Genomic DNA, 13,829 nt, shown 5'->3' on the forward strand with positions numbered 1-13,829 from the left:
GTTAATTTCTCTTTTATTCTGTTTTGCCTCTGCAAACAGCATCTGCTGCCTTTTCCATTTCTACCCTGTCTCTACAGACTGCAACCTGTATGGGGGTTTTCTTACATTTATTTCAGAGGAAAAAGAAAATATTAAAAGTCAGAACTAAAAGCCTAGGGTAAAGTAATTAGGAGTATAGAGAAAATTAAATCCCTTGACATCAAATTAGATGACATTTTTACTTCCTGAAGAATTTCATCAAGTTGAAATTTTCTGGTCTTAATTTTCCCCCAAATTGGCAGGAAGGTTTATTTTAAATCAATTAGCTAATTAATTTTTAGTTTTCAACATTCACTTTTACAAGATTTTAAATTCTAAATTTTCCCTTCTTTTTCTTCTCCCACTTTCTAGGCTTAATATGATCACAAATGATTACACTTAGAGCATCAGAATTGGGTTTTACATCACAGAAATCTCTCAAGTTAGTTTTATTATTAGCACATCTAAGTATGCAGAATTGAATTCACTCTCCAATTCTAGGTTCACTTCCAGGTAATTAGAATATATCCTGACTATATGGAAGGTTTGCAGTTATTCATTCCATATTACTATATTATAACTTGGCTAAGTAAATATCACTATCCCACTTATCATTTAAAAAGAAGTAAATGCAATTTATACAGCATTCTTATTTCAAGCTGTCACACATATCTTTCTCAACATTCATAAAAGACAGTCCCATTCCATACAGTACCCCTACTTGTAAATTTAACACAACACCTTTAAAAATCAGCTCCCCAAAATGTTTTCTGTGAAGTCAGTTTGGTTTGACAATCCCTGAGCAAGAAGTTGAAAGAAATGAGAGGAAGTATGCGTATGCTGTTAGGGCAGACGGGATATCCTTGATTCATGTTGGGAGTCAAGACAGGAGCTGTTTTAGTATGGGGGCCTGATTAGAGATGCATGGTTGAGGTACTCATCTTCCAATCATTAGTCAAGTCAACTCTAACCAAAGGCTAACTACAATGTTTAGTAGATTATTTCTCCTAAAGTTATGGGTCCCACAAGGGTCTTTGGACCTGAGTCAGTAGCTCTTATGGAAGAGCTAGGGCAGCTGGTCAGATTGAGCCTTTCAGCAAAAACTTAGAATCTTAAATCATGTTGAGTCTGTTGATGTCCCCTGTGTTAATTTAAATCTCCTCTTGGCAGGATAGATGGTGTGCTTGGGTTTTAAGCCTGCAGTAATGTAAATAATTTCTATGTACAGAAAAACAGAGCTTTAGAAAATTGCACAATTTCTGAATGTAGTGACACCTTGTTAATGCAGAATTAAGCAAAGCACACTACATGAGGGACTATGACTAAACTTTAGTAATTTTGGGGAATGATGAACTTGTGATGACCAAGTGTAAAGAAGGAAGCACTTGTATTTCAATTATATGTTTGTAACAGTGACACTCACTGAGTCAGTTTCACATTTAGCTAATAATCCTTGTCATGATTAAACACACACGCACTTGTATTTATGAATGGATCTACATACAGAATTTAAACACAGGTAGGTTGTGTATTTACTTTGTAATATAATATGAATTACATTTAAAATTCTGTAACTTTGAGAAAATCACCCAATTTAGTTTTAGTATGGGCCTTGACATAAATATAAAGCATAATCCTCCAAAGAGTTAAAATATGTTATATTTAGAAGGGATTTTAGAGTTAATTAAGCTTAATGCATTCATTTTATATTTGAAAAAACAGAGGCCCTGAGTAGTCAAATTAATTGCCCCAAAGAATTTAGTTTGTTAAGTGTCAGAGCCAGGATCCACACCTGTTTCTACTTAGTGTTTTAGACTCAAATGGAAAAATGGACTCTAAAAGGATTTTTAGAAAGAGCAGAGTTCCAATTCATCTTCATATTCATCCTAGCTATCTGACCTTGGGCAAGTCACTTAACCTCTGTTTCCCTCAGTTTCCTCATCTGTAGAATGGTGACAGTAATAGGACCAACCCCTCAGGGTTGTTGAGAGGATTAAATGAGGTAATAATTGTAAAGTGTTATGCATATAGTAAGTGTTATGTAAATGTTGACTCATTATTACTAATGGTGACATTAATAGTACTTTATACAGCACTTTAAATTTTCCAAAGTTTTGCAAATGTTTTTTCTCTGATATTCCTCAAAATATGAAGGCTATTATTGTGTGGCACCAATGCAATATTCGCAGCACCTACCAGCACAATTCTGAATCATGAAATACCACAGACTTTCTACATGGAAGACAAAACCAAAACAGAACCACATCCATCACAGTAACAAAAATCTATACTCAATAAAAAAAAATTTATACACAATAACAATGCAGAGAACAACACCATCCCTTGCTAGGCTTCTCACCAACCAGGTCCACAAGCAGGCTTGTGCTGTGATCTGCATTCAACCACAAGCAATCTCTTCTGCCCTGGAATTGTAAGGAGGGTTTGTTCTCCATTGTGGTGACAAGGTCTTGTGTGCTGGTGTTCCTTCTCACCCTGGAACTGGCACCCAGGACTGTGATCCAAATTCTACTATAGGTAAAACAACGGAGTCTTGCCTCTGTACTATCTCCTGTTATCTCCTGACAAGTTGTTCGACCCCATTACAATCTGTGACTGGGAGCTCTAGAAGCAACTGTTGCCACTAACTGATTGTAGTACCAATGGGATACCCACATCAACCACTAAGGATATGCATGTTTACTTCTAGGGTAAATTTGCAAAATATAAACTCTCTTCTTCAAGGATAGAACTGAAATATTAATTCAGATATCAGAAAGGCAATTCCACCATAGCGGAAAATTCATGTTACATAATCTCAACTGTGTCCTCACTGCAACAAGGCAATTTTCTTACACTTTCCTAAATAATTAGCTATGCCATTTCAGACCATTCAGGGAATCTCTCCCCAGCTCTCTTAGTTAGGAATCTTGCAACTAAAAATATTGATGTCTTTCACTAAGAGCTCCCTCTTCTCCCGTCTTCATCATTTCTCATCACTAAGATGTCTCCTGTATTTTATCTCCTTCACCCTTATCTCATATTAAAAGATGTTCCCATAATCTATTCCCATTCTCTCACTAATCTTCCATATTTCCCTGCCTGTTTTATTGTTGCCTTACACATATGTTCATATCTCCCCATTCTCAAAAACCCTCATTTGATCCATCCATTTCAGTGACTAATACCCTGTGTTTTTTTCTCTTTTACTACTAAACTCTTTGAAAATGCTGTGTAGAACTGATGCTTCCACTTTCTGTCTTTTCCCTCTCTTTGAAACTCTCTGAAGTTTGACATCCAACTTTATCACTTAACTGAAACTACTCTCTCAAAAGTTGCAAACAATCTCAACTGTCAAATCTAATATTCTTTTCTCAAACCCCATCCTTCTTGATCCATTTGTAGTCATTGATACTGTTGACCACTCTCTTCTCCATGATACTCTTCTCCCAATGTTGTTTTTTTTTTTTTGTATTGATCTCTTCTGTTTCTCCTTTTACCTGTTTGACCATTACTTTCTTATTTCCTTTGCTAGATCTTCATCTAGATTATGGTTGCCAAACATGGGTGTCTCCAATGTCACTTAACCCCAACTGCCACATCCTGGGGCATCTCCAGCCATCCCGATGAATATCTGGTCACTGGATTCAGAAGACTCTGGAGGAGAAGTGAGGGTGGTGACCTGCACAGCTCTCCCTCACTCAGAACAAAGTAAGTCAAGTGCAAGTCGTGTCATTATTTCTCTAATGGCATGATCTTCTTTGTCAACAAAGGACAAATACTCACATTCTTCTATTGTTCTTTCTTGGATTCATATTCTATTTTAAATAAATACCCCTTCATATTAAACATGTACATTCCCTCTGGACATTAATTCATATATCTTTTCATTTAATTTTCTGTGTATATGTTGCCCACTCTCTACCTGCCCCCTAAATAGAGTATAAGTACTTTGAGAATAGATTTTGTTTTCCCAACTTTCTCTAGTGCATAAAAGTTCCTAGCACATTGTAAGTGCTTAATACATGTTTTTAGTTGAATTAACAAATTAAGAAATAAAATAAAACTTCAATAAATGCAAAATGTTAGTGAGAGATTATATAGTAGACACTCCCTTCCCTATCAATTTACAGATAAGGAAACTGATGCTTGGGAAAGTTAATCATTTTCCCAAGGTTACATAGCCAGCTTCTGCCTACAAAAGACCAGACTACAAGTTATGAATATAGTTCTAGCTTCCTGAGCCTGAGCAAATTCCTTACCCTCTGAGTGCCTTAGTTTCTTCATCTGTAAAACATAACTAATAATAAAATTTGTAGTGCACTCTTATTTCTCAGGGTGATTGTGGAGCATCAAATGAGATGATGTTTATAAAAAGTGATCTGTAGTAAGGTAAAAGTCACTGTTCACAAATGTGAAGCATTATTATTTTATTTTCTATAATGATTTGTTTAATTAAGGAGCAAGGAAATTAAGGAAATAATAATGCTGGACAATGGGACAGATAGGTGGCTTAGGGGATAAAGCATAAGCCCTGGAGTCAGGAGACCCTGATTTCAAATCCAGTCTTAGACACTTAGTAGCTGTGTAGCCCTAGGTAAGTCATTTAACCTGATTGACTCCAAAAGGTAAAAGTAAAGTGCTAGAGGCATCAAGACACATAGGCACACAAAGCATATTCAACTAATCAGGAATCTATGTCATATAAACCATAAGTCTATTCACTATTTCTTCAATACACTTCATATAGAACACACGATAAGGCATTTTGGAGATGAAGTCAAGTTACTGTAAACAAACAGTATGAAACTGTATAGCTTGAAACTATAGGGGAAATTATAATCAATGACAGATGCCTCTCTGGAAAGTGAAAATCACCTGGGGAAGGCTAGTCCTTGGGAAAGTGAATTTCAGTTGATGTCATATGTCCTGCTTCCCTTTTCTATTCTTCCTGTCCCCAACTTTGAATTTTTTTGGGGGGGGAGGGGTTAGGGGAATATATAAAGCTTCCTTGGAGTTGAGGCATTCTGGGAAGGCAAAGTAGCATGCCCTACTTCCTTTCACTCCTCCCACATTAACAGCATTATCAAGTAGGAACGCTAGCCTCACAATCAGAACACATGGGTTCCAGTTTGGGATTGATTTCTATTACTGTAGCACATATCATCTTTGAACTTTACTGTCTTCTTCCTTGAAGGTGCAAGGCTAATAATATTTATCCTTGCTCGCTAATAACATTTAGCCTTGCTCTCTAATGTAGTGACCAAATGAAATCCTGAGCATGAAAACTGTTTGAAAATCATATAAGACATTATAATTTGGATGTTAGAGAAAAGTGAAATAATAAATTTCTATATTATTTGGAATGCCAACTAATTATAGAGCGTAATAAATGGTGAAATGAATATAGAGTGGCCTGGAGTCAGGAAGGTTGTGTTCAAGGTACACACATGACAAACACTGTCTGTATGATCCTGGATAGTTCACTTAACCTCTCAATGACACAGAAAATTTTCAATAAGTCACAAAACAGATGTTAATTTGCATTGGTAGAAAGAGCTTTCTCATTGAGATTTCTCTATAGTGATGAACTTACAGTTCCAATCTAAACATTACTCTAATTATATAGATAGAAGTACATGCAGTAGATTTGGACAAATCTTTTTTTATTCACTTTTTTTCATTTTGAATTTTCTCCCTTCCACCTGTACCTCCTCCACCTACTGAGAAAGCACAAAAAGGAAACTCCTTACAAATAAATTCAGTCAAGTCAAACAAATTCCTACATTAATCACATTCAAATGTATGCCACACACACACATATACACACACGCATATTTATGGCACTCATTTTGGATTTAACTCCACCATACCCTCCTTCTGAGTACCTCCCCACTCCAAACTCCCAATATATTTTTCAGTTTTCTTTTGAGTGTTGTCTCTCCCAGTCCATTAAATTGTAAGCCTCTTGAGGACAAAGACTTTCTTATATTTGCATCCCAGCACTTAGCAAAGTACATGACACACAATAGATACTCATTAGATGTTTAATGACTATTGTATAACCATGCATGGTATAGTTACCTATCTAAACATTTACATATGTATATGAATATATATGCACACATATGTATGCACAGCATACATATTATATAAGTATATATGCATACATACATGTAAATTCACACATGCATGCATACATATATGTGTTTGCATGGATAGATAAATGCTTCAATCTGTATTCTGAGTTCATCACTTCTCTATGTAGAGTTGGATAGCATGTGTCTTCATGAATCCTCTATAAATGTGGTTAGTCATTGCGTTGATCAGAGTTCCTACATCTTTCAAAGTGGTTTGTCTTTATAGTATTATTATTGTATAATTTTTTTTCTCCTAGCTTTGCTCACTTCTTTTGTAATCAGTTTGTAGAAGTCTTCCTCACTTTTTCTGAAGTCATGTCCTTCATTATTTCCTATGGCAAAAATAGAGTTTCAGGTCTGGGAACCCCTTCAATTTCTAATTCTTTACCATCACAAAAGAATTGGTACAAATTTTGTGCATGGGTATGTCCTTTTCCTATTTCTTTGATCTCTTTTTGGTGTAGACTTAGGAGAAGCATTGCTAAGTAACATGATATTCACAATTTAATAGTTTTTTAGTATAGGTATTGATCATATCTAATAAACATTGTTAATAACTTCCCTAAAGTTATTGCTAACATTTTATCCTAAGTTTTCTATTACTATGAATCATGGAACATTACTCTTTAAGGAAAAGTAAAATGGGATAAAATCCAAAGAGAAATGAAAATTTGTACAGGGGGCATAAATAGGTGACAGTGTGAGAAAAATGATAACTTGCTTAAGAGAAGCGGTGTAAAACACATTTTTCAGGTTATACAAAAAGAGAAAATAAGCTGGGTTAGTTATGTGTCAAAGTGAGAGAATACAAATGATACATGGGTTACCTCGAGATAATAATAAAAGCAAAAGAAAGGTGCTATAGTAGTAGAGCTCTGGTCTTAGACTGAGGGAACTCTGGGTTAAAATTCTGCCTCATGTACTTGCTAACTGCATCACTATGGCAATCATTTAAACTTTAGCATCCTCAGTTTCTCCATATGTAAATGAGGATAATAACCATACATATATATCCAAGTTATTGTGAGAATCCAATGAAATTTCTTTTATAAAATACTTGGTAAACCTTAAATTGCTACATCAATTTGAACTATTATAGCAAAAGAACAAGGAGAAAGATTTTAGCTTCTTGGGTAGCTCATCTATGCAGGATTTATTGGAAAACTAGAACCACACAGAAAAAGGAGCTTGGGGTTAATTACTACCCACATAAAATGGAAAAGTCTCACCTACACCGATGAAATCATAAATACACCAAAGTACCAAAGTGGTGTGTTTCTTTATTTTTAAAAAATGGTGTTAGGACACATAGCATTGCTTACTAAGAAAGAAGAATTGAATCAAAGATTATGAAGTATAAAATATTTTGCTATTTAAACATTAGCCAACAAAGTCCTTGCCAAAAATGGAAGGCTTTTTAAAAAGTTAATCATAGAAAGGACATATTCGATCAAGGATTTATTCTGAGAATTCAATGACTCTGGTTAAAATGCTGTTATCACAAAGATAGAAAGAAAATTAACTGAAACATAAAGGTCTGCAATGACTCATCACTGATCTCAGATTCTTTCTACTTGTAAATGCTTCAATTATATAAACTTCATGGTGCTTTAAAGCTGTTCTTAAAATTAAAATCATAAATCAAGCAAATAAACCTGTTCTAATTTTTCTTTGTTTCATAGGGCATTATGGTAAAGAAAAAAAAAAAAACACCAAGTGCATGGTGTATGAGACTGATTCTCTCAGTACCTGACTTGAATGGTAATCAGAAAGCAAACTCCTTCTTTTTTCATGCTTTCCAGTGTGGAAGAACCTCCCAGAGATAACACCCTGCTAGTATAATATTTGAAGAACTGTGGTCATGTTCCTGCCAAGATGAGGCTATGAAGCTGAACTTTTTGGAGAGCTTTAGTCTTCAAACATTTGGTTTATTTTGTCTTCGAAATATTTTTCCCCTAGGAAACTGGAGAGAGATGGAGGACAAAAATAACACTGGTTTAGAATACAAACTCCAAATCATATTGTGATGGCTGATAATTAAAAGAAGTTTTGTTGTTTTTCAGTAACTTCATGATGTTTGCCTTTTTGTGACACCATTTGAAATTGTCTTAGCAAAGATATTGAAGTGGTTTGTTATTTCCTTTTTCAGATCATTTTACAGATGAGAAACTGAGGCAAACAGGTTTAGGTGACTTGCTTAGGGTTACATGGCTAGTAAGTGTCTGAGGCCAAATTTGAACTCAGGTCCTCTGACTTCAAGCATAGCACTCTATCCAACGCACCACCTAGCTGTCCCAGTTATGATCAATATCTGCTGATAACACAGAGTGGAGGAAAGAGGGAAACTTTTTGAAAGAAAGTACCAAGGTCTCACTATTTAAAGCCACCATATCAAAGGCACTTAAGGAGGAAAATGTTTTTAGGACAACAAATAAAGAAAAGGTAGCAAAAATTCTTTAAGTGTTACTATAACAAACTGCTTTCACTATCAGCATCCCATCTGTTCCTTATCATTGCATTCCTAGGTGTGTTTATGGGGAAGGTAGAAATTGCAGTAAAGAGAGCAAACATGGGAAGAAGTTGAGTTAGATCACATATAAATAGCAGAAATGCATGCGAGAAGAGACAGTTGTGAAGTGCTGTGCTATCAATATGAAATAGGTTTCCAAAGGAAAGGAAAGTACCAAAAGCATGGGAAAGAGTTTCAGACGTTATAATTATTATTTTTAAAAAGTGACAGGAAGGGTCAGCTACTAAACCATATACTTATTCTCCTTCTTATGTAAAGTCTTTATGTGATTCATATATGCAAAAAATGAAAGCAGACTCATTGCAGGTATTAGCGAAACAAAGCAAAACAAAACAGTTTTTCAAAAGTGTTAGTTAACCATGGACCACATCTTTATAATTTTGCAGTTAACTAAAACATATGCAAAATATGAGATCACGTTGTGTTTTTGATTTTAAGAAATCACTTAGTTTTGTAGTGTAAGATACTACCTTAGAAACTCCTCCCCCCCCCCCAGAGGGTGTCTCTAATCCACAATCAAAATAATTCCAGATGCATTGGAAAAGAAACAACCTGTTTAACCATCCTCTTATCAAAAACATCCAGAAAAGCATAAGAAAGGGAGATGTACTTTTGCCAAAAAGTGCTTACCATTGTGATGAAGTAGATCAAGGGATATGTCCAATTTAAAGTGTTCTTTTTTGCATAGTAAAATCATCCAGATGTTTCTATTAAGATATAACATGATGTGGTTGGGGAATATTCTGTTGAAAGAGATCACTCAAAAAAAAAAAAAAAAAAGAAATCCCTAAAAGGACCTTGATTTGCCAGTTCACTCTTCCCTCTCACTTTTGACTCCCAAAATAAAGAACTTTTAGGTCTTTACTTAGTGCAGATATTCATTTGCATTTTGATCTGCGAGACTGCTAGGATTTTGGAAATAGTGCAAATTTAGCCCACTCACTCTCTTGCACCAAAGATTTTACTTGCTGACAAAAACAAAACAAAAAAACCCTGCTTTTTAGAAGATTCTTGCACCAATCAGAACCCTTGCTTTGTTAAACAAATTCCCTGAGTTCAGCTATGGTAAATACCTCATCAGGAAAAATGAATTTACTCAGATCCTTGATTTCTCCCTGGAAAATATCCAAACATCATGTGAAATGGAAATTGTCCTATGAACCATGACTAGTCCAGTGAACATTTTCAATGTGGCATCAAGAACTAATCGTAATATCCAGAAGTGTTCCCACTAGGAGAAAAGAGTTCAAATTTTTTTGACTAAATGGCCTTTGAAGTCTCTTTCAAGTCTCAATTTTTTATAATTTTGTGATAGTTATTATACAAAATAAGAAAGCAAACCCCACTGAAGGAATGTCCATTGTGGAAACACTGAACTCTAGCAATGTGCCTTGATTTCATTTTGAAATGGAGCCCTGACAGTTAATGTTATTTATTATGGCAAGGTTGTAATTTAACAACACAATCTCATGAAAGTCATAATTTAAAAGTGTTTGAATACTGGATAATGCATAAAGCCTTGTCAATAATTTGCAAATTAATTGTTCCTTTTCTAAAGTCAGATACATTCATTTTAGTGCAGCTGATATCATTCAATAAATGTTTTTTTTTAGTGCACTAATGGAACCTTAATGAAAAAAAAATCTGCTACCCTAGTACATCTTCCCAGGGTTGGTTCTTGACAAAGAGTTCCAGTGGCACATGTCAAGCATGTTCATGGAGTGAGAATCTAGAATGTAATGCCATTGTCAGTTTTATTTTTGAGGATTCAATTGTCAACTCCATTCTAATGCCTTTAAGAGCAAGTTCACACCCAAGTGATAGCAATCCACCATCCGTTCCTCCCTCCATCCATACATGCACACACATACATATCCAAAGTTGTGAAATACCATAGTCTCAGAAGAATAAAAGTGTATGTTCTCCCAAAGTTCAAGGAGGAGACACATAGTAGGTGTGAATAGGTCCAAAAATGTCTCAAAATGAGAACTACATAAGAATAGATTGTCTTGCAAATCTTAAAACAACGTATAAATATTAGCTAATATTATCATTACCATTATCTTTATTATTCCCAATTATGTGAAGATATGTAGTAGAATAATCCCTATATGAAGGATGGATTTCTGGTCTAGTATAGCTTAAGATCTATGATCCAATGATCCCATGACATGCTGTTAAATATTTATAGAAGGACTTGAAATGGAGTCACACAAAATAGGAGAATTTGGATGAATCATATTCTTCCACTTTAGAAGAAATGGTCAATTTCAACTGACTACCCAAGTATTGACGTATAGGGCATTCCAAAATTCTTAATATAGTTTTAACTGTGTATCTATATCCACACACACACCGACACATATTTATGGTTGCCATTCTTTAGTTCATTAGTTGTGTCAGACTTTCCATATCCCCATTTTGGGGTTTTCTTGGAAAAGTTTTCAGAGTGGTTTGCCATTTGCTTCTCCAGTTCACTTTACTGAGGCAAACAGGGTTCAGTGACATCCCAAGAGACATATAGCTTTTAAGTGTCTGAATCTGGATTTGAACTCATGAAGATAAAGCTTCCTAATTCCAAGTCCAGTGGTCGGTGGTGGTGTATGTGGGTGTGTGTGTGTTCGTGTATGTTTGTAGTATGTTTGGAACTTTGCTAATTTTATTTATTTCTCATAGAGTTCAAGTTATTATCTTAGCATCTTAAGAATCCATTCGTAAGGGAGAATAGAAACGCTCACAAGATGTTTGGAACATATTGTGAACAAGGTAGAGAAACAAAGTTTGCTACTAAGTGAGTAGCCTTTTAGTCAAAATTAAATTCAAAGCATTCATTTCAAATTTCATAGTTATGCTAAGGTCAATAATAGCTACCTGGAGGGAGATTAAAACTCTCTATTATTCAAAATTACAAATGACATCCATCTAAAAAATGTGCCTGTAGGCCAGTTTATTTTCTATTACCTAGTAGAATCAGGCTTGTAATTAACTAATGCCGCATTGTACTGCACTCTTGCCTTAGGGGGTACATCTCAAAAGAGAAGCACATGAATAATATAAATTGGTTTATATTCTATTTTTTTCCACTTTTCATATGGCTGTATCTGTAAGATGGTAAATACTCAGACAATGACTGATAAATTCAGCAATGAAAAGCTATCAAACTCATTATTTCACTAAACTGAACACTAAAAATGATAACTCATCACCAGAACTCTAAAACTTCAGGTATATAATGAAAAAAAGCTTCTAAAGAATTATAAAATAATTTCATAGTTAGATAAACTTATGCCCAAAGAAGTTAAACAAGGTCTCGAAAGAGGTCTCTGACTTTGGTCAAATTATTTACCTTGTAGAAGCTTCAGTTTCTTTTTCTTTTTTCTTTTTTTTCCTTTAACGTGTGCACTTTTATTTGAACTGGTCTTAAGTCAGTGTACAGGTAAAGCTCCTCCCCTCCCCCAAGTACTGGCACCCATGTCATAAAACTCGCAGGGAGACTGTGAAGTCTTGTCTTCATTCACATCTATGCTGGGGGCAGGGAGGGAATTTAGGGGGTCATTCAATGTGCTGACAATTAAAAAAAAAGGAACAAGTATTAAGGCAGAAGATACAAAAAGTATTTTTTTTAAAGAATTACATTAATTTACATGTAAAGCAATACTAGTACCTTCCCCCTCCCCTCCTCCCCATCTGGATTTATTACTTAGCTCATCACAGAGCTAATTTCTCTGAAACAATACATTATACAATATTTGGAATGACTATTAAAAAAAAAAAAACCATAAATGTACGATCAAGAGTCCTGAAGACGCACTGTAGAACTTTGGGGATGTTTGCCTCCAACATACTTAGACTGCTCATCACCTTCACCATTCCAGTTTTTAAATCCTGAGTCAAGTGCCAAAAAAAAACCAAACCAAAACAAAACAGAAAAAAAAACAAAAAACAAATAAAGCCATGCCAATCTCATCTCTTTTTTTGGGCAATTATCATGTCACACCCTTTTGACAAAAAAATAAATAAAAAAATAAAAAAACACACAGTCCATTTAGAAGCATTTGCGGTGGACAGTGGTGGGCCCAGATTCATCATACTCCTGCTTGCTGATCCACATCTGCTGGAAGGTGGAAAGAGACGCCAGGATGGAGCCTCCAATCCAGACAGAGTATTTGTGCTCAGGTGGGGCAATGATCTTGATTTTCATTGTGGTGGGAGCTAGGGCTGTAATCTCCTTCTGCATCCTGTAGGCAATGCCTGGGTACATGGTGGTACCACCAGACAATACGGTATTGGCATACAAATCCTTACGGATGTCAACATCACACTTCATGATAGAGTTGAAGGTAGTTTCGTGGATTCCACAGGATTCCATACCTAAGAAAGATGGCTGGAAAAGAGCTTCTGGGCACCAGAACCTCTTGTTGCCAATGGTGATAACCTGACCATCAGGGAGCTCATAGCTCTTTTCCAGAGAGGAGCTAGATGCAGCAGTAGCCATCTCCTGCTCAAAATCTAGGATGACGTAACACAGCTTCTCCTTGACGTCATGCATGATTTCCCTCTCAGCTGTGGTAGTGAAACTGTACCCTCTCTCGGTCAGGATCTTCATGAGGTAGTCCGTCAGATCACGGCCAGCCAGATCCAGACGGAGGATGGCATGGGGAAGGGCATAACCTTCATAGATGGGCACAGTGTGGGTCACACCATCACCGGAGTCCATCACAATACCAGTGGTACGACCAGAGGCATACAGGGACAGAACAGCCTGGATGGCAACGTACATGGCTGGGGTGTTGAAGGTCTCAAACATAATCTGAGTCATCTTCTCTCTGTTGGCTTTGGGGTTCAGGGGGGGCTTCTGTGAGCAGGACAGGGTGCTCCTCAGGGGCCACACGGAGCTCATTGTAGAAAGTATGATGCCAGATCTTCTCCATGTCATCCCAGTTGGTGACAATACCATGTTCGATGGGGTACTTCAGGGTCAGAATATCTCTCTTTCTCTGAGCCTCATCCCCCACGTAGCTGTCTTTCTGGCCCATACCCAACATCACACCCTGACGTCTGGGGAGCCGATCAATGGAGGGGAAGACAGCCCAAGGGGCATCGTCTCCGGCAAATCCAGCTTTGCACATGCCAGAGGCATCGCC

At 36.2% G+C, this 13,829-nt stretch overlaps 1 pseudogene; it reads right to left on the bottom strand.

Annotated features, from left to right (window-relative positions):
• Nucleotides 1–12,715: 12,715 nt before the first annotated feature.
• On the bottom strand, nucleotides 12,716–13,829 carry LOC140501983 (actin, cytoplasmic 2-like; annotated as a pseudogene).

This window comes from Notamacropus eugenii, chromosome 4, assembly GCF_028372415.1.
Source record: "Notamacropus eugenii isolate mMacEug1 chromosome 4, mMacEug1.pri_v2, whole genome shotgun sequence".
NCBI lineage: Eukaryota > Metazoa > Chordata > Mammalia > Diprotodontia > Macropodidae > Notamacropus > Notamacropus eugenii.